Here is a 22252-nt window from a genome sequence, read left to right on the forward strand (position 1 = left end):
AACTCATTCCATTTTAAAGATGTGCTCCCAAAACTAGCAAAGACACAAAACATCATCATCAACATAAACCATCAGCAATGAAAGCAAAAATGACCTTATTTTGCTCTTTACTAAAATTGAAACATGGAGTATAATGAGTGTGTACTGGCCATTGTGTACTATAGAAATAATCTAAATCAGCAGTGTGTAAGATTCTCTGGTCATTGCAGAGAATGCATTGCAGGGCACACACAGACACCAGTGCTAATTTTCCGAGAACCCCATTAACCTAGCAGTAATCCCTAAAATGGAGCATTGCAACTACATTCCTCAAAGTACTACTGTATGTCATTTCTCAGTGATGTTGAATTAAGTTCAACAGCTATTCACAAGACAGACATGCACATAAAACTGGATGATATCTATCTTTTTTTGCTGACTGTTGTCACAGGCTGCAAATACCACACTGAAGCGTAGGGATAAATTCTTATTTCATTGTTCAGAACATTCATTTGTTCAAAGCACCACCATGCTCAACTTTCATTTTGTATTCTTTTTCTTCAGGAGAGAAAGAATCATGCTCTCACAGATTTTCAAGCTATGTTTGCACAGAGGAGAACAAGAGATCACTGGGAAGAATTTTCTATGAAAACAAATGAAAAAAACGTAAGATCAAATGCAAAATAGGTTGGAGAAGTAATGTCCTGTTTAAGGTTAAAACTGGAAAGTGTGTGATGTTCAAAAGTGAGCTGGAATCTCTAAAACATATATTAATGCAAAAAATCCGCAGATAAAATGGGACATACTTACTATAATAAATAACAAGTCCTGTTCAGAAGTCGTTCTTATGGATGTGTAAGGTTTCCTCATTCTCATAGGCTGTCTGCAGGAAACAGTACCGTGTTTCCTGATTTACAACAGCTGTCCTTTCTAATTGCAATGTTACCACCTCAATACACCTTCACCAATAAACAGACTTGTACAGTACTTGTACAAACCATATGAATAGATGACTTCCAATGCACCCACATGAACACCAAACCAACCCCTGTACTGTCTTTCTTAAAGTTGCCCAAGTTTGCTTGTCCCCTGACGCTGTGCGCCAGGCTGTAACCACAGTTTAATCCCATCCCGTTCGGCAATTTACACAGCTCTTCCAGAGTCATCTTTTCGTTAATGAAATAGCCGCCCTTGTAGAAGCAGCTGAAACAACTTTGTCGGAACTGCTCAGGCGATTAACATTCCATCAGCTCTCTGCTCAAGGTTTGCATGTTCTCCACTCCTGTCCTCCTGTGCTTCACCCAGGCTGAGGGGGAATCGATGCTGCTTGACACTTATTATATTCAGCAGAGAAAGATTTCTGGAGGACCACTAAGGTGAACAGGACTTAAAGCTGCATTCGGAGAAGCTTATTCATTTACTGTGCCTTCTTCTTCACAGATATGGATTTTGGCAAATTGTACAGCAGACAGCCATTAATCACTGCTTAGATTCTTACTGATTCCAGAGATATAAGCTTGGCTGAGGCTTAAGGGGAATTTTTCATTCAAGGCTTATAACAAGTGGCCTCTGTCCTTCATTCACAACTGTGCGAATGTGTTTTTGCCACTGTTTTTGTTCCAATTTTTCTCTGTTGTCACTTTACAGAAATAACACAGCCTCACACAAAACTCGGCACCACACGGGATACGATTGACATAAATTACAATGTGAACTTGAGCTTTACAGCTCAGGCTGTAATAGAATCATGCATTTATTTAGTGTCCAGCCACCGCTGTGCTTAATTGGTAATTGTTTTGTGACATCTTCCTAAAAGGACACTGCGTCAAGTGCAGTGATTTTGTTTAGAATTCGATTTTTTTTCACCATTCTGTTTTCTTTGTTAACTACACTTCCCCCATTAATGTACTACTGCTACTTCTGCTATCCAAACATAGCATTCAGTGGAATGCAGAGAAAAGAACAGCCAAGCCACTGAGTGCATTGTCCCTTGGATACAATGTTGTTGCAAAATGTGGACAATTCATTGAACAGCCGATTCGAATTGACAAGAAACTGACCATTTCTATTAGAGCAGCAGACTCTTCAAGCACGCTACATAAATCGCTTAAGAGTCTGAGGCTAACAGATCAGCAGAGCTGTATTCCCATTTTTTCTTAAGTGTTCACATTCTTCCACTGACAGGACTCACATTATTGCACCTAATGTGCCCTTCAATAAAATGAGCCCCAGCTGTTCACATTTCACATCTTTGAAACTGTCCTTAATGAAAACAGTTAATTTATCTGGACATCTCATCAGCTATAGACTAACAGGCCGTCCACCTTGGGGGGAGAACCCACTGTGGATAGGGGAAACTACAGGTGTTTTCTGCTCACCAGGTTAATGCAAGAGTTAGACTTTCCATGTACTGAAGCCCTCCCAGTCGTGCAATTATATCTCATCATCAATAGACTGAAATGTATAACCATTTCTGTACTGGTTTCGAATGAGCTTTGGGTATTATACGAATGTAAATGCTCAGGGCACAGTGATTATCCAAGAGTACTAGAAAGCCTTTTTTAGCCTTTCCTAAGATCGCTGTGGCCTTACACACGAATCCCCATCGGCTCTTCCCTCCATTTCTGACCTTCTTACATAAATCAGATGTACTGTATATAAAAAAAAAAACCCAGGAAAGCAGCTGCTTCACAACTTTCCCATCATCTTCTGCTCTCCTGCTTAACTAAGACTCCTTCCTTTAACCACAAGCCATTTCATTCCCCACAGGGCTGAGAGACCCCGTGGGTGAAGATGGTTAGGGAATATATTGTTACACCACCACTTTTGTTTTCAGATTTGTATGTATTTCTGGTCTTTGAAAAGAAGCGTGACTCCCAGCAGAGACACAGGTAAATAATAAAAGCCACTGTGAAACCTAAAATAAAACGTTTCTCAAAATAAAAAGGGTTTGAAGGCTTTTATGCAGATTTGTTTTTACAGACTCAAGAGGAGAGTTTTGTGGCAGAAGATTTGTGCTCCTGTATTTTTTTTTTATCATTTCAGATGTCTCCTGTAGACTAACTTTATCTAGTAGTTTCTGGAGAATAAGAGATTAAACCATTAGATAACACTGATCTACTGAATGCCTCAATATTAGTGCTTTTTCCATTATCTGTAACAAACCAATTCAATTAAAATCTCAGAACAATTCCCTAAGTACCAGCCTTGCCATGCATGGATACTGTAGGGGCACATTACTGCGGTATCCATACTTCAATAGGGTTGAATATTCTCCATAAACCACAAATCCCCATTGTGAAAATGAAAGCATGAACTAAAGCTGTAACTGCAAATCATTACATTTTTTAATCTAATTTTCCTCTGACTAATGCATGTGGATGGCAAATTGCTCCTGAAGGTCTGAGTCCTCCGATTGAGATTTTTAAAATACTGTAGTATCATGTTTTCTCCTCCTCTTGGTTGCAACTGCACATCGGTACACGTGCTGTGCATATATTTAATCAAAGTAAACAAAAACAAAACTAAACTAAAAGAATGGGAATTTGACACTGTAAACTGGTCTTCTGTGCTTGCAATACAGTACCTCTCCAATGCTTTAGGTCCACAAGACATACAACTGAGACCACCAGCAGTTACTTCTACTGTATGAGCTACTGTATGAGACATTTATTTATAGTGGGCCATCAGGAGTGTTGTTTTTTTATAATAATGTTGTTTTATTAGCCCTATACAATTTCTTGCATTAGGAATTCCTCTTTTCGCATACCCCAGCTTGCTCTCCATGAGACAGTTGGGGTTAAGGGCTTTGCTCAAGAGCCCAACGGAGTAGGATTTCTCTGCTGGCTGCGGGATTTGAACAGGCAACCTTCCAGTCACAGGCACTTAATGTTAACCATGTTGTCAGAACTCAGGTCTCTTTACAGAAATGATCCCAGCTATGGGTTAGGGTTAGGGTTTGCTAGCTATGGCAGCAACTTGTGTGCTGTCCTGAAATTGCTTTTGGTTTTGTTTCGCATTCCTTTATTTCATTACATTCACGTCTGTCCAAACCTGCACACAAATATTGTTTCTTCACCCTTAGCATGTCACATTTCTTGCTGTTTGCTGTGTATTTCCAGATTCAAATGTATTTGATGTAATCTTAGGCTTAAAGCTCCTGGGATTTTATGCTTATTCAACAATCAACCAGGAGTTGCAATAAACCAACAACAGGTATACGTCTAACACAGTGAAGTCATTGTAAATGTGTTCTGTTTAATGTTTAAAGTTTATCAACAACTTATCTACATGTTTCTGCAGTTTCAAATCATGAATAAAATGTTTGTAGAGTTATCTTTTCTGCTTTTCTCAAAATCAGGTTCATAAAAGACAGCATAACTTATACTTATTAATTTGCACAACGAGTAATGTGAGAATGCTTCCTCTTTTGATAGTGAATACTGTATGTTACTTTGCATGGGACATTATTATTACATATGAATTACTAAAAAAATTGCATTTAAATGTAATCTTATCTTGTTTAAACAAAATATACAGTAATTCCTATGTAATGTTATCCCCTTTAAATGCAATTCTTTTTTCTCTCTGTGGCACTAATTGGCTTCTGTAGTTTGCTTTGCCAACATGTATATTACATGGAAACTGAAACTGCCCTTTCTTGTCATAGCTACTAAAATGCCTAATAATACAATATACCTACAGTATCCTTCCAAAGATCTTAAGTCCTCAGAACAAACCATGTGAAAATAACAGGTAAGTCTCATTTCTTGCTATTTAAAAAGAAACATGTTAAGTGCAGATTGCCATCAGAGAATAATAAATATATCTCAAGTAAATTATTCAATCCAATTATCTGCTAACCATAAAAAGGGTAATAAAATCTACTGAGTGAAGTTTGTGTATATCAAGAAAACTGTCACAGTTAAAAGACCACATGGTAATTATTGCCATTCTTCTTCTCCTTTATTACAGCTGTTGTTGAACAAAAGGTTTGCTCCATTCTTTGCTAATCCAGTGTGGGAGTGCCTGACCATTATGTACAGTAATAATGGGAACTGGCACTTAGAGAAAGTTTTCATTAGAAAAAAAGAGGTAGATTGAGGCCTACCCCCCCAATCTCTTCGTTTTATCAGCGCCTTAAATGAGTGAGAGAAGGCAGAAAATATGCGAATGCACATTATCACGCTAAAAGATCATTTCTGCGATTGTGTTTCCAATGATGTAACAGTCAACGAACGCCTTAGCACTTTAACAATTATATGACAAAGGTTCCTAACACACGCTAGACTGATAGAGCATATTTGTAATAGAAAGATTGATTTAGGGAAAAATAATCATCTATGTTACTACCAGCTGAAGAACATTCATAAGAGGGAACAAATCTTTACTTACACAATTATAGCATTGGAGCTAATGATGGCTAAGATTGTTTCCATCAAGCTCTGCTCACACACTTGAGGAATCATAATCGATGCTGGTGATGCAAGACTGTTAAAAAAGGCTTTCAAAATTGTTCTGTCCAGATCAAATTTGATATCAGACAGGAAAAAGGATAACCTTTACATCTGTACATCTCCCCTCTTGCCAGAGGTCAAGAATTAGCTGTTGCGTCATGCACAAAGATCTGCATATGTTCATCAGATTCACGAGCTTTATTATTTCACATCTTTATTGAATTGTTATTTTTGATAAAACATGTTGTATAAGCATATTCTTACACATGCAAAAACATCATGTGTGGCTTTAAAAACTCCTAATATAAATATAAATATAAACAGTCTGGAAAAACAGCGGATGTAAAGAAAAATAATTACAGAACAAAATTAAAATTAAACTTTCAGTCAAAAACACTGAAGATGTTCCATTGTCTCAACAAATGCTTATCTCGTATATCAGTATTGTATGTAACTTAATATTTTTCCATTTCCTTTTTAGCTGGCAAGAAACGGCAGTCACAGTGCGAGTTAAAACATACACAATGCACTTCAATAAGCGGGAAAGAACTGCAAAGCTGAGGCAATTTATCAACAGCACCTCCAGTACCGCGTGCAACAGAGCTATTGACTAGACCTAATAAACCAGTGTACGGCCAATGTCTTAAAACAGCAAAAAATAACAAAGCAAAAACACTGCACAACCATATACCATATATATTCACTTAAATAATGAGCTAAACCTGCCAGATCAATCGGCTGTGAGAAAATAACTAATTATTTTTATGCTTCTCACACTGCACATTAAATTGCAGCTTTCTCAGCAAACTACCAATTTAAACCTCTCAGACTGAAGGAATCTGCCTTTATATCAATACTGTAGTAACAAAGGCTGACATTAACAATCCACGCATGGGTGTAAAATGTAAAGCACTGAAGGGGATTAAAATAATGTCATTCTTAGACATGAAGCTGTGCTTCGCTTTAGGTTGTTGTTAATTTTTTTTTGGAAAAAACATGCTGTTCAACGTTTCTGCCTGTTGCTGCGATGCCCTCCCCATGATCCTCAATGATTGGGGGTTTTCCACAGCCTTCAAACACATCCCTCCAGAGGGACAGGGAAGGTTGGGAATACATCAAAAACTGAAGGGGTCATGTTCTGACATGTGATCCTTGGCGTGCTTCATAGAGCACCACAGAGACATACAGAGGCACTGAGAGCACCTTCTGTAATCACACAACCCCCTCAACCTTCAAAACCAAACCCACCTCCTAGTACAGCATTTCAATGCAACACACACTTACGATAAGATCACTTTATTGGCCATATACAATTTATTGTATTAGGAATCTGTCTTTTCATATACCCCAACTTGCTCTCCATGAGACACACAGACTCACACAGACATAAGGGAGAAAAGCTTGGGGTCAGAGCGCAGGGTCAGCCATTTATACGGCACCCCTGGAGAAGCTGGGGTGAAGGGCCTTGCTCAGGGGCCCAACGGAGTAGGATTCCTCTGCCGACCACGGGATTTGAACCGGCAACCTTCTAGCCACAGGCGCAGATCCTTAGCCACCACACCGCCCCACAAAATATGGAACGCTTCACGAATTTGCATGTCATCCTTGTGGAAGGGCCATGCAAATCTTCTCTGTATCATTCCAATTTTAGTATATGTGCTGTTTTTGGGATTATGGCTGGTAGTTATCCTGTCATAGGATATAATGTAAATCAATCAACAAATTCGGTTAGGATATTTTGTTCAAGGAGGCCACTTTGATGGGAGACGGGACACTGCGGTGGTATTGCAGCTGTGCTCAGATTAGTGTGTCGGGCATAATGATCATTTCCAAGTCCTCAGACATGCTTCATCATCTGTGTCATAAAATAAAATGATATGAAATGGCCCAAGCACTTAGACGGCCAGGAATCCCATCATCCTGCTTTCAAAACCTATTGAGCAAAGTCATGCAAGACGTGTCTGTTCATGACACAAGAGATCACAGCAATAAAGTCTTTCTCCGCCCTGCTGTGGTTCGGAGCATTAGTTAGTTCACTCCTAATTCGGATCACTTGCAGGAATCTCCGAGCCTGCAGTGAGGAAGTATTAAAGGGATGCTTTTGGTACCTCAACTGAGCTTACAAATTAAAGCTATTTTGGGGGAGCTTCTGTTGAGGGTGTGGGAGAGGATGAAATTGAACGTTATCCTCAAAGAACATCAGCCCTTTCCGCTCATAGGACATAATTAGCATATCCGTTCATCAGCAGGGGGAGAATGTCCAGATGCTAATGGCTTCTTATGCACAGAGGGGTGTCAACACTTTGTGATGAAAAGCCTAGGCTGTCTGCCAACATGCAGTCAAAGAACAGGAACCCTGCCATAGTAACAGAACATAAAAAGTTTACAAACTCGGTAATCACTTTTTTTTCCCCAAAACAGAACATTCAGTGTTGCATTTCCTACTTTCTTTACGATTACCAAACTGACGTTAGTATACTTTCTTTTTTTACTTTAATGTGTTTTTATACTGTTTTCATCAGAATGGAGCACAGACCACAATCCAATTCTTCTCAGCTTAGTACTGCAATAGAATCTAATGTGGACCAAAGAAAAGCAGAGCTAGCCCAAATGTTGTGTCTCATCTCTTCGGCCCCACCCTGGAAGACTGAATCCCGGGATGTGGATGAAGGCGAGGTATCCTATAATCTTTCGGACTAAAGTCCAAAGAACTGCTTACAGCGGTATCCTGACTGGACTTTCCCGCTCTAACGGGGTCCAGCCTGGAAGAAAGGGAGCTCAAGGCCACAAACAAGAATAAGTTCAATTGTCCGGTGGAGATAGTACACAGCAGGACAGGAGAGGACACGTTCAGCCTGCCCCAGTGGGAGATACACGCCGGGACAGGGGAAAAGAAAAAGAAAACGTAATGAAGGAAAAACACGGCCTCAATGCTCTTGACACAATCCCTGTTGCTGCAAGGCTCTCCCCTTGCGGGGGCCTGCTCATCCCTCCGGGGAGGGGTTCAGTGTGTTTTTAAAGAGCCCTCACAACTGCGGCTCGTCCTTAATTAGCCGGGACAGCTGTGGTTGCTACAGCAATGTGTCGCCCTTAATCCTGGGCTCCACCTCCACACTGAACATGCCCCTCCCTCCCCACATAATACCACACACCCAAAACCATGTGCAAACAGCCCTGATTAGGAAAACCAGCCTCACTCGATTCATAAATAGTTTAACTTCACCCCAAAAAAATCAAAAGCATTTCAATTTTCACAAACTGACTCCGTGGTTAGCACAATTAAGAAAGTATCTCCACATCACCATATTGGAATTAAACACAGTGGGTCAATATTCCAGCAAGAATACAACTTCACTCTGCTTTTGTTGCGGAGATATAAGACATACACCCTTTTGCTTCGTTTGCCAGGAGACAATGCAACTGTTCCTTGCTTTTACTACTGCTGAAGGTCAATCACTGAGTTGGGCAATCAGCAAGGGTCATGTTAAATGCCTGTGACTTATTGATGGTATTTGTTTTCCATGGGAAACTGCTAGTCATTTTGGTATTCACAAAGCGTTTCTGAAATACGGTGTGCAATATTATTTTAAAAAACAGGAGGGGCGGACTAAAAGCAGGTTTCCTCATTTGTCACCCACCTTAAGCTAAATATGCAGCTAAAATGATGTGCCTTGAGCCCATTTGGTACATTGTACTGGATGTTAGTAATTACTTGATCCAAGGACCTCATCCATTTTGTGAAGGGTATTGGGTTCAACAATGAGTAGCTTGAGCCTTATTCCTACAACCCTATGGGTAAAGAGGTATCCGCTGTTTCTCATTTTTAAATGCATTTCCATATAGAATTAAACATGTATTCATCAGTTGTGCCTCTAGTCTTCCACTATTTTAGGGCAGAAAATTGATGGCAGTATTGCACAGCGCACTGCACAAATAACATTAACTGAGACCTGGGGACTGTTCCACTGGACAATTTGGACCATTTGGGCTCACAAAGCCCTTTTCATTAGAAGGAGCGCAAACCACTTTGCAAATGAGTGAGTGAGGTGATCTTTAATTAACAGCAAACACATAAACTGCAAAGAAATTCACTGTTGTTATAAAGCCTCAGCAGTTATGTTAGCCTCAGGGAGATACAGTGGCGGGCGGACATTATTTTCAGAGCTACAGAGATAGAATAAATGGAAAAAGTTAAGCGACGGGAAATTTGTGCGATGGATACGTTTCTAGCTAGCACAAAGAAAGGTCCACCTCCTACTGTTCCCATATAGCACAGTCACAGTGAAAAAGCTCCCCTGCCTACACAGTGGTAAATATGCTTAAAGAGACGTATCGGGCATGTCTGTGAAATTCAGAAATTAGAATGTGCACACATTTGGCACCAATGTGCCCTGCAGTCAAACAACAGTATTAATGAGTTGATGTATCAATAAAGCTGAGGACACTCAGCGCTCTGCATGAATGCAGAGAGGTACACTGAGGTCCAGTAAAGTGATAAGGCATAAAATGAAAATTTTTCAACAGTCAAACGTGCCAATCAATTCTCCACACTCTGGCCACCTCTCATGGCCTATCTTTGTTTTAGCGCATAAAAAAAAGAGAAAAAAAAGGTTCCTTCAAGCAAGGACTTAGTTTGTATTTTAAAATGCAAATATTTAGCCTGAATTCAGCCAAGGGTATCATTTAGGAAGGGCAGGACTCCTTTCATTCCATGAAATGGTCTTCCTGTGAAATAGGTGGTTTGCTTGTATATACAGTACATGTTAAACAAGATTAATGAGTAAAATGCACTAACAGAAATCAGCCCCACAAGCCCAGATCTGACCTTGAAGGTCTCTCCATCTGCCCCTTCCCTCACCTTTACTGTAAGGAATCATTGCAGCCTCATCTTACTGATACCTTTCACTCCATTTATAAGTATTGTCTCAATGTCTCCACCCATGGAGTGCTGCTGGCCTTTTTTGTTCCATCTTAATCTAACAGTGTGGACTATTAAAAAAAAAAATTAAACCCAGCAAAAGTTACAATTATCCCTTCGGAAAGTTGGCTAAACAAGGCTAAAAAAAAATACAATCTCAAGTCCTCCTTAAACACTACACAACACGAGGTAACAACATGCATAATCTTTTACAAACATTTGTGCAGATGGCATTACAGGCAGGGGATTAACAAGACATACTTTCACCCAAAGGCTTAGAGCAGAAATCCAGGTAGAGAGCAATCAGGTGAAAATGATACAAGACATCATTAACGCATGAAGGACCTGAGTGCTGACATGGCTTTCTGCAGGTGCCACTCAGTAACAGTGGTCCTGGCCTGTTTCTGTCATAGTGGTTATATATGTTTTGTTATTTCATTATGCAGTTGAGTGTTCATGAAAGAGTCATAGTAAAGTGATACCAACACATGTGGGCTTGAAACCTCCAGCCTCAGTGTGATATGGGGCTGTTTTCAAAGCACCTAGGATCAGGGACGATGGTCTGGCTCCAGTGCGCAGTCGATGTGTCCAAGAAACACATTGAACATTATAGCAAGGTCTACAGACATGAAACGGGAATCTGAGGTATTTCTCAAAAGAGGGGTGTAGTGCCTTTCACAGTCCTCATCTGCTCAAGGCGAACAGATGGAGCTTTTTCCACGTCATTTTCCCTGCTAATGAAAAGAGACTGGCTCAAGGCACTTGCATATGTTCAGTTGGATGGCAACTTCTTAAAAGCAGTTTTTGAATATGAATTTTTAACCAGAGCAGGAACATAGTGAGCCGGCACAAGAGATCTCTGGAGTTCACTCCAACACCAAGCCACATTTTTACTTTTTTAATGCCCAGATAATAAATAAAGTGTAGGATACTGCAACCTTATCTTAATTTTAGCACAGGAATGGCATATCTTTTTTTCATTTCATTTAGCACACATTTCGAAGTTCTTGAAAATAGTTGTTGCACATATCATATCTCTTTCTCTCTCAATTCGGTTTCTTGTAATAAATCACCCAAGTTATCATTCAGTGCTGCGCAATAACACTGTTCTAAATGTAAATGGAATCTTATGCAACTGGCACAAATTTATTTTAAGGAAATAACCCTATAAATCATGTTTGTTGAAAAGACAGCATTGCTGAAATCTCGCACTTTCCATTATGAAGAGAACAGAAGGCTCCATTTTTATAGCTGAAGGTCTGGCTCCTGCAGCCTATATTAATAATTGCTTTTTTTGTAAACCCACAATTCCATCAACATGAAGGAACAACAGCCTCTATCATTACAGTCTACTTTCTCCAACGCGTTCTGACTCTATGCTCTGACCTACCATCTGGTAATGAAACAAGACAATTGTTCTTAAATAAGAAAAGAAAGATTTGTTCTGCGTGCAAAAAAAATGGATCCCTTAAGACAGTGGAGGAATACAATGAGGTTGAATGATTAATTCTAGCTAGGGAAATCAGGGAGTGGTTAAATCTTTTTCATTTCATGATTACCATTACTTCTAGGTGACTTTATTACTCAAATATGAGGAAATGTAAGCTAAGTTGCGACATCATAACTTCATTGTTTTGAAGGACAAGTATCAAAAGGTGAAATTCTAGATCCCACAAACAAAACAAAAATTCAGGATGTTGATTGGGGGAAAAACAAATTTCATTCAATGCATAAAGTTGCAATCCTCACTGGTACCTGGTTTCAACCTGGAGGTATAGATTGATAGTGAACACTAAGGGTTTATTAACAATCAGCAGCGAAACATGAACCAGAGGCCTACAGTAGAAAAAGGAGGTAGATTCCTATGTGGTGCTAGCCAAAGACTGAACAGAGGAAACAGGTTTTAGTGAGCAGAGACGGGTTAACTTGGCCAAGTCGCATAGTCTATATTCGAGGTCGAGGTCATGCGTGGGTCAAAAAGCCAGAAGCACAGGACAATGGATTTCACAGATGTAGAAGTTGGAGCGAAGGGTTAACTCAATACTCAGCGTGGAAGTGTAGGGCAGTAGCCCTTAAGTAGTGGGTTGTCGGGAGGCGTGGTGCAGGATGAGGGACGTGGTTGGGTAATTAGGTTGTGTTTGTGGGAAGTAGCCTGGGCTTGTGTCTGATTAGTGAGATCCACGACATGCATTTAGACTGAGATCAGGAGGCACTTCTTTACACAAAGGGTGGTGGACGTCTGGAACAAGCTGCCCAGTCATGCCAGTGAAGCTGAGAACCTAGCTACTATCAAAACAAAAAACAGATTGAAATTTTTAAATCAATTAGCTAGTAAAAAACAAATGAGATAAATGGGCTTAATGGACTCCTTCATTTGCAACCTTTCTTATGAGCTTCTGCTGTGAAAAAAGTATTCAGCTTTGTGTGCGTCTTAGTTTGTCCAGTGTAACACCTTCATGGACCCAGGCTGTGACAAATATTTCATAGTGTTTTGTATTGTAGCTGTTATCATGTGCCTGTTATGTCTTTTGAACAACAGTCATAAATAAATATGAATGCTGTTGTAGCCTTTACAAAGGTGTTATGCTGGATATTTATGACCATATTCCGTAGAATGTGTCCAAAAAAACATTAATCCCAGTGAGAGCTTCCTTTATTCTCTTTGCATGACTGCTCTGATGAAAACCATTCTTGTTAAAGTGACGTTTGGCAACCTTCCTCTAATCCGCTGTGCAAAATACAACAGAGGGATGATGAGAGTTTTTGTGCAAGCAGACCCACAGCCACAGGGCACGCTGGTGCTACCCAAGACTGTCAACCTCAGGCAGGAAATGAAATGTCCGTAAGCGATCACCTCAGCTGAGAACTTGTGCAGCTGCTCCTTGATGCGGATGATTCATTCTGCACTGGCTGTTCTCCCACATGGAATACCAGGGCCCGGACAGCTGTCAGGTGGGAACAGGAATCTGGCAGCTGGCTCAAGGAGAGACTGGCTCACCTCCTCCTCCTCCCCCACCCCCCATCCCTGCCCACAGATGGTTATCAGCAACTTGCTGCACATTCCGAGTCCTCTTTTCTGTTCCCTTTTTCTTCGAAAAATTAAAGTACCATTACTAAGTAATGACTGAAAATGAGTCATTATGTGCTCCGGCAGGTCACTGCTGGTGCAGCATGCTAAATATAGGACTCGGTTATCACGCTGATTCTAACTGCGTGCTGTATGGTCTGGGAATACGCCTTCACGCAGTGCCCGCGCTCTTCTTAACCCACACATGTTAATCATTTCTGAAAATGTCTTGCAAACACTTGCAGACTGAGGCACAGCTTGGGCCCTCTGATAAGGCCCCGCTTGGAAAACTCGTCAAATGGATTCCTTTCCCTCCTCTACCCACTTTTAGGGACTGAGGTCAACATCTCCTGTGTTGACTGGAAGGATTTTTTTAGGCTCACCGGTGGACTTTTTTGCTACTTTCTGGAAAAGAAATTGTTCGCCAACTCTTTGGTCTTGGGTAGCGCGGTGCTTCACGGAGTAATTGTATTCCAAAACAGTGTCGGTCGGATCAAAAGTTGGAACCAAGCATTACTGAATCTCATTCAAATGCAAGACCATTGATCAATGGTCTTGAAGGTTTCCCACTCATACTTTATGGTTTGCAGAACATGACAAAATCCAATGCCCAAAGACATTCAGATACAGATCGCGGAAATGCTCAGTTGACAACCCAGGTAGTGTTAGGGTTTAGCATTTACACACTACTGAGATAATTGTTAAGCTCAGGGCTGGATTTTGGGTCCCATGTCAGGTTTAGGACAAGTGGTTTTTACCTACTATCTGAAATTGCATTTTTCAGAAACTCACAGGGGCCTGGATGTCGCGGTGCAACAATTGTATCTGAAAACTGAGTAGGTAGGATGAAAAGTTGAAATCAAGCATCATTGAATCTCATTCAAATGCAAGTGCTTTTATCAGTGGTCTTGATTGTTTCCCACTCGTTCTTTTTCGTTTGGGGAACATGGAAAAATTCTGTACCCAGAGAAGTTCAGATATAGAAAACTGACATGCTCAGTTGACACCCCAGGTAGGGTTAGGGTTAGCATTCACACAAAACTTAGACAATTTTTAAGCTCAGCGCTGGAAATCTTTACTATTTTTGAAGACACAGAAAACAAGTTAACCAAATCAAATCTGAGCAGGGAAACAACAGCCACAAGCTTTTCCACAAAAAGAATTATCATCTGATCTTGACACAAGTCTCCTTTACATCTGCTTCCCGATACAGTTCCACCTCATGCAGAGGCATGCACATCCAGGTTGTAAATGGAAGAGAAGCAACACAAGATAATTTTATTTGTTTCTTCCCAGCTGCTTCCCTAAACTTCCAAAATGTGAAGTTCAAAGTCTGAGTGGAACCAGAGATGACCTGGCCATTACAGGCTGGCAAAAAAAAAATGATTTTGTCCTTTTTATGCAGGTTACTCCTGGAAATGTGCAATGCCACACAGGCCAAGCTTGACCATTTACTAGTGGCATATGATGAGTGAGCACTTTCACAGTGGACAAAGGAATGACTGACAGCAGCACCAGGAACAAAGGTACTGTTGTAACAGAAAGCATAAGGTTCTGGATCCCGAGATGAAGTTAAACAGATGAGTTTATTGCATGCAAGGAACAATAGAACTGAAGTCTTGTTTCCCGCAAGAAACAACAAAACCGAAATATTGTTCAAAGTGCTGGTACAAACTTTAGGTTTATATATCCTTTCCTTTCTGCTTCTGACGTCACTCGTTATTATGGTAAAGGGGGGAGGTCACGTGTTTGGCCAGTTTGCAGCTTTTTGGCCAAATGGTCAGGGATTAAGTCCCCTAGCACTCCTAGCTCGCATCTGGAATCCTTATCAGTTCTCCCTTTCCTGCCATAAACTCCTGTTGCTTAGAAGTCTAATCTTTAAGCAGAAAGGACTTAATTTCCCCCCTCATCTTTACTTTTACTTCAGTACAGTATGCTGAGCTATACCATGGAAAAAGCCACTCACTGCAATCATGCCTACAGTACCCATCTAATTCTGAAACAGTGCTACATGCCTTTATTTCATGAAGATCAGACCACTGCAATGCCTTACTTAGTTAAGTTATCATCTAAGGTACTATACAGGTTTTAGAATCCTGGATTCTGCAGCTCACATGTAGACTAGAAGTTCTGTGCATCATTCTCGGTCACTCTCACTGGCTCCTTGTGAAGTTTAGAGTGGGTCTCAAGGCTCTCATTTCCACTGTATCTGACACCGAACCTGGTTCCAGGTTACCTTCAGGACATGAGTATAGTCCAGCTCTTAATTTGAGATGTTCTGATTCTGGCCTTTCTCTGCAGAAGACCAGGCTTCAGACACTACAGAGCCTTCTCATGTGCAGCACCAGATGTGTGAAAAGTACAGCTCAAGTCTATTAAGAGACTCTGTGTCGATATTTTCAAAACCGGCTAAGATACATATCTTTTCACTAAAGCTTTTTAACATGTAATTACATTTTACTGGATCAATTTGCTGTGATTTTCTATTCCTCTCTCATTCTTTTATGTGCATTACGTGTGCGCTTTTATACAGCACTTTGAGTTTCTCAAATAGTGTTCATAGATAAAATGTTGGCAACACATAGACAGCCATATTAAAGCAAGATGCAAGTCTTTGAAAATCAAGAAAAATGCATGGTTTTACTGTGCTAAAAGCAGGTGAAAACTGTGAAAATGGAATGCAAAACTACCATGTCAAATTTTCAGAAAAGATGGTTTACAATTTCTGCATCACATATCAGGCACTCAATAATTTAATGAAAAAGACAGGCGTGCTATTCCAAGCAATTTTAGCAAGCAGTCAGAAAGAGAACCGAGGAGGTCCGGCCCAGTAATAAAAATGACATAGATAGGTATAACAAAATACATTTTTGAGGTACCTGTTTTATTTAATTTTCGAAATAACTTTCTATACCAATGAACAATTCTCACCACATCAAACATAAAAAAACAGAACTACTGATTGACTAGCTACCGAGGTCCTGCACTTGTGTACTATTTTATTGAAAGGGTTAAAAATCATATTTAACAAGTGAGACAGTAATTCTTAATTTGTCTACTATATTGGATATCGAACAGCTAAATATAATCTGTAAGCCTCTACAGAAGAACTTAATTAGCTACAATTCATATGTGTTACATGATTAATGATCACAAATGAATGAAAGTTTTAGGATTTGCAGAAAGTTTAAAAACATGTAGCTGTCAGTGAAAGTGCTTTTGAGTTCTCCTAGACCTACTTTTCATGTCCCAGCTCACCAGTAAATTCACATAATTGCAGTTTTTTGAGCTGATAGGTTGTTGACCACCTAATGCCAGCAGGGAGCTGATATCCATCAGGGAGGCTTTGTGCTTTAAGCTGTCAGACTCAATTAGGCAGATATTAAAGTGCTGATTTAGCTCCACTTCAAATTAACACCATTAAGTTTTGAAAGGTTTCTGGATCATAAACACAACAGGCAGGGCACATTTCGCATACAGATTTTTATTTTAGTCATTTAAATTAATGCTACTGTTAAGAGAAAAAATGTCATCTGTTTTTTTTTTTATTTGTAAGTGCTGTTGTATTTGAGAATATTATAATCCAACGACTCGCAGAGCACTTTAAAGAAGCTATGAATCACATAATTTAACAACTGGTACGTCTGCAAACCTGCTGCAGTGTGCTGAAAAATACTCCAGTAGCAACTGTACCTGAACACCAGCACAGTTCCCTGGCAGAGGTGTGCAGTGGAGTTGAAACAGCCTCTGATGAAGCAACAAAGGGGCCTGCTGTCTAACACACCAGAGAAGAGAATATGTTGTGCAATATTTGTCATGTAGCGCATTGAGTGTTTAACAGAATGAGCACCTCTTCAAGTCTCCTAATGTAGCACAGTTTGTAACAGGAGACAGCGTTTCTATAAGAGCTTAATTAACGTTTAGCAAAGTCCGTCCAGATATATTTGCAGGTTGAGTTTTCAACAGGGCTTTTCAATGCAAGAAACTCATGCTCGCATTAACACTCTTAAAAAAAAAAGCATGAAAGACATAAAGTAGTTCAAGGGAAACAGAAGTTTGAAAATCAAGGAGGAATCTGCCTTCCAAATGTGTACTGCTTGCATGGCAAACGATGGAGTTTTAGCTGCACTTCTGAATGGCAGGATTGTGCTTTCTGCCAGCACCACAGGTTAAGTGGATGGAGAGGTCATGCTAGTTCAAAAATAATGCTCACCTTTACTCTATCTTTTGGCAATATTGCCTCTGTGACAGCCAGCTTCAGAAACACACCGCACATAACTGTTCAGGCTGAGAAGCCTTTCTATGGCCTAAATTTCAACCACTTTTCTGCCCAAGTCTCCCAGCCTACTCTTTTATTCTTCTTCAGATGTGAAAAGCCTAATGGCTATTTCACTACAAGGCTGCCCTTTGCACTCACTAGATATCACCGCAGCACTGTAAAGAAAATCTCAACAGTAACATTAAGTGCATATACAGTCTACTACATATTAATTATGAACAGATATTCTCCTGGGTTATAAAGAAAGGGCTGGTTTCAAAGAGAAGAGACAAATGTTATTTACACTTATTGCTCTGTACAGTACGAACTGTAAATATACGTTTAAAAACAGTCCTTTTTTACCGCATGATCAGAACTGCTTTCTGAAAATTTACTTTAAAAGTATGAATTGTACTTTGTACTGACAATCTAAACCAACTCAGAAGATTTCTTCAGAGTGAACAATGAAACATGAGCCAAAGGATACAAGTGGGAACTAAGCAGAAAAACTTCATGCACTTCTTTACATAAAGGACTGTGGGAGTGTGGAACGAGCTACCCAGTCGTGTTGTTGAAGGCAATTCCCTGGCTTTTCTCAAGAAACTGCAAGGCAAGATCTCAGATCAGCTTGGAACTAACTACCTAACAGGGTAGATGGGACATATTGGTGGCCTTCTCTCGTTTATAACCTTTCTTATGTTCCTTTCAGGTACAATTTGAGTAGCAGTGGTATCATTGGCCATCTGTTTGGATGCTATATCAACCATTCTTAATCTTTTGTACAGAACAGCTGAATAAGCTCAGTCATTTTTTACTTCTCTATGCTATCTGCTTGGGACTACGTGGTTGTTGCAGGGGGTACTGCTCTTCAGTCAGTGAGCATGTCATAACAAAAGCTTTATGTTTCACATTTCAGGCAGTTACAGCCCTCTTTAGCAGCTAAAGAGAAGTGGACTGAGCTGACCTTTGCGAAGGTGTGCGAGTAGAACTGACTCACAAAATGCGACAAAGCTAGGGATGATTTTAATAATATGCTTGAATCTAATTTAACAAAGTGCCTCTGGAATTTATACAGCGTTCAGTTTAATTAAACAGTTCACTGAAAGCTAAATTGTGTACACCTTGAAATACAGTACACATCTATGTCCTAGTGCGGATATATACACAAACACTCTTTCCATAAGAATTCTATGCTTTAATTTTAAAAAACAAAGATGCCTCAGGCAGCTACTGTGATAAGTGAAAGTCAGAGAAAGCTGAAAACAGTCCAGCAGTTCAGTTTCACAGACACAGTCAAGTTTTGAATATGAGGTTTGTCTCAGTGGTTCAGTGTCACAATCCTGGCCTCTCACCACACTTGTGAACGAGCAGACTGCCTCCCCAGATTGCTGTCTTGATGTATGCTGCAGTTATTTGTCAAACGCAGTTGTCTTTTCTGCTTATTATCTTAGATCATGGCAGTCAGTGGACATTTAAAGGGTCTTCCACTGTGCAAATCCTAGGAGATCATTGTCTTGCTCTACTAATGCACGTTCATGCGCATTTACCAAACTTTTGAATGCAAAATGCAATCAAGGTTAATGCAATTGTAAGTTTTTACAGAAGGTTTTAAAGTCGTACTTTGCAAAAACAGCAACCACAGAGTGATCTAAAGAGAACCTGCCTTCTGGCCAGTCACTCTGCCACAGCCAATAACACAATACGTCACACGCACCTTCAATGGAGAGACATGTTGCAAAGACTTTTCCTCACGATTTCCCTGCCAGCTTTCTTCACCCCTTCTGTTCATTCCAAATCCCTCTCACCACCACCCCCACAATCCCTGTGTCTTCATTAGCGGAGAGAGAAACACAAAGTCCAGATGGCAGTCATATGCGCACTTTCTTGTGGGTCACACCCTGAGCAGAGCTAGGATTGCTTTTCACTGTACGTCTTTCTGCATTGGGAAGCATCTGGAACGTTGGCAGCATGCATATGGAAGCTCTACAACTAAAATGTTTTATGGTATATTCTTCTTCAATGCATGAAGTTGAAGTTTGATTTAATAATTTCAGCACAATTTAATGTCCATCTACATTATGTTATTGCATTCCTCTAACAACTCATACCTGACTTTCTGTTTAATGCCATGCTCATTTTTTTTTGCACTGGTCCAGTCAGGGTATTGTTCCAGTTTCTCTGCCCTCCAGCCCCTCTCTCATTCAAGGCAGTTGCCCATTAATTAGCTGGGATTGAAGGTATTGGCTGACTAAGCCCGGTCCCTTGCGCTCTACTCACAGTTAATCCTGGTCCAGTGGCAGTATCAGCATTCACCAGGCAGGTCTGTGTCAGCCCATGGCTGAACTATAGCTAATTGTGGTGATGTATTGATACTACTTCTAAAAACAGAAAGACTACTGTGTCAATATACTGGGTCAATATAGGAGGTGCTTGCAAAAAGGGTACCCTTTGTTTTTAAAGAAAGCAAATGCTAAAAACTTATTTTTAGCTTCTCATTGTTTCTAAAGATAAAAGTACATGTGATTGCTGCATTCATGTAGGAATGCCAGATTTATGTAAGGACCTTGTGAGACGCTCTTTCCCTGAGATGAATTGAAAAGAAGGGCAGAACAATTGTGCATAAAATTATCAATTTTATAACAATCTGCCTTTGTGCATTAGCAGCAGATTTTAAAGAGAGATGAGTGCTTTTGAAATAATATTAGTCACTAGCAGCTTAGAACATTTAGCAGGGAGAGAAAAGCTGTCTAAACCCGCTTTTTGAAAACATTAACAGCTTAAACCATCAATTACAGTCAACTTTCAGAGAAAGATATATCACAGAATGTCACTCACTTATCATACTGTAGATTTCTAAGATAACAGAAATTATTTTTACTCCTTTCTGCATCTTTTGTATGGGGGGGAAAAAAGAAACACGATGGGGAACTAGTTAGCAAAACCACAGAACCACAGTGCATGTGCTGAGAAGTTAATTCACTCCTAGGATTCAGCTGACATTTACACACAATTGTTGATGCCCACACAACTCTTTAAGCAAATTATTTCCTGGAGTGTCAATCAGGTCTCTTAGTCTCAAGACCCTCCAATCAATTCTTCTGCTTTTCCCTGCACATTGGTGTTACTAAGATTACACAGACGTAATTATTTTTTTCTAGGACCTGCAAATACAGAGTGATAACTGAATGTCAATTGGCTTGTGAATGGGAAATTGTTCTCTTCCTGGAGCTGAGATATTAACTGATAGCACTCCGCTGACTTTACTCACCTGACTTAATTGTTTCTTACTCTTCTCATTGCAGAAGTGATGACAGCCAAAATAAAAGTAGTTCAATAAAAAAAAAACTGTGCATTCACTAAAACGTGTACAGTTTCAGGAAAATAAAACAAGGGCAAAATTTTAATGTCGGTGGAGAATGTTATCGTATCCTGAAATAATGTGTATTTTGAGCCATGATAGAATTTACTGGCATGAGTAGAAAGTCTTTTTTTTTTACTCTTTATAGCCGTGATCACTGAACTGTTTAATTGAGAAATGTGTGCAATGACAAGTACAATGGGAAGGCTCCGGGTACAATGCGGTGAGTCTGTCTCTAAATGGGAATGCTGTAAATTGCACAATGAGGCATCTGATGACCGAGACAAGCCAAACACAGGGTAGACAAGAAGAAACCCTTACGAAACGGAAGAATGAAAATTGTTTTCAATTACTTTCCGTTACATCCTTCTCTGGTCTTGCTTCATACCCAGGGATACTCTCTACATGTGGATTTTGGATTATGCTGCTAATCAGGAAGTCTGTAAAACAAAATACAAAATGCTAAAAATCCAACGGGGCAAAACAATGTAAAAATAAGATTTTTGATAAGTTCTAAAATGATTTTCTCTTGGTCATGAAGGGGGATGTGCAGTAAAGGTGGGGGCTGCACACTGGTGGTGGAGGGGAGTCCCCATTACCTGTAAAGCGCTTTGAGTGGAGTGTCCAGAAAAGCGCTTTATAAGTGTAAGGAATTATTATTAAAGGGATTCATATAGACTGACAATAGAGGAAAGGGTTCTGGTGACCAGATTGCTGGCTGCCTGAATTAAATGGTCCCTCTTCCCTCAAATAAGTTAAGTAGGATTAGAAGACTATTCAATCCAGCCATGTTGTGTGTAAGTCAGCATTCTTGTGAGTGAATAAATAGTCAAAGCAAGCTTTGATTTTTGTTGTTAGCTGGTGTGTGTTTATTAAAATGCTAAAGTCTCCTCCTAAAATGCTTTTACATTCAGGTTCTGACAGCTCCTCTAGTGAGGCAAACAAAACGCACAATGACAAGACCTTGCATCCTTAGCAAAATTACAATGGGCCTTATCTACGCATTACAGGCACAACTGCCTGAAGCCTGAGTCAGTGATTACAGAGCCAGCAGCAGCATCGCAGGCCTGCAGTGGTAAAATCCCAGCCAGGCTGGAATGGTAGCCTGCAGCAGCAGTGACAGTTTCCATGCCTGCCAGAAAGACTGTCCCATTTTTGGGCTTTTCTCACCATCAATCAGCTACTTCCACAACACAAGACGTCTCCCTTTCTCACT

General features: G+C 40.1%; 1 protein-coding gene and 1 non-coding gene across 4 annotated transcripts in view; both read right to left on the reverse strand.

Annotated features, from left to right (window-relative positions):
• The window catches only part of s100pbp (S100P binding protein), a 119486-nt gene that overhangs the window by 27222 nt on the left and 70012 nt on the right, over positions 1–22252 (reverse strand). The gene's annotated exons all lie outside the window — the stretch shown is intronic.
• LOC148649663 (U6 spliceosomal RNA) lies at positions 7004–7110 on the reverse strand. The gene has a single exon (XR_015926241.1). It is a non-coding gene; the product is annotated as a U6 spliceosomal RNA (small nuclear RNA).

The sequence above is a fragment of the Lepisosteus platostomus genome, chromosome 13 (assembly GCF_059453375.1).
Source record: "Lepisosteus platostomus isolate fLepPlt1 chromosome 13, fLepPlt1.hap1, whole genome shotgun sequence".
Classification (NCBI taxonomy): domain Eukaryota; kingdom Metazoa; phylum Chordata; class Actinopteri; order Semionotiformes; family Lepisosteidae; genus Lepisosteus; species Lepisosteus platostomus.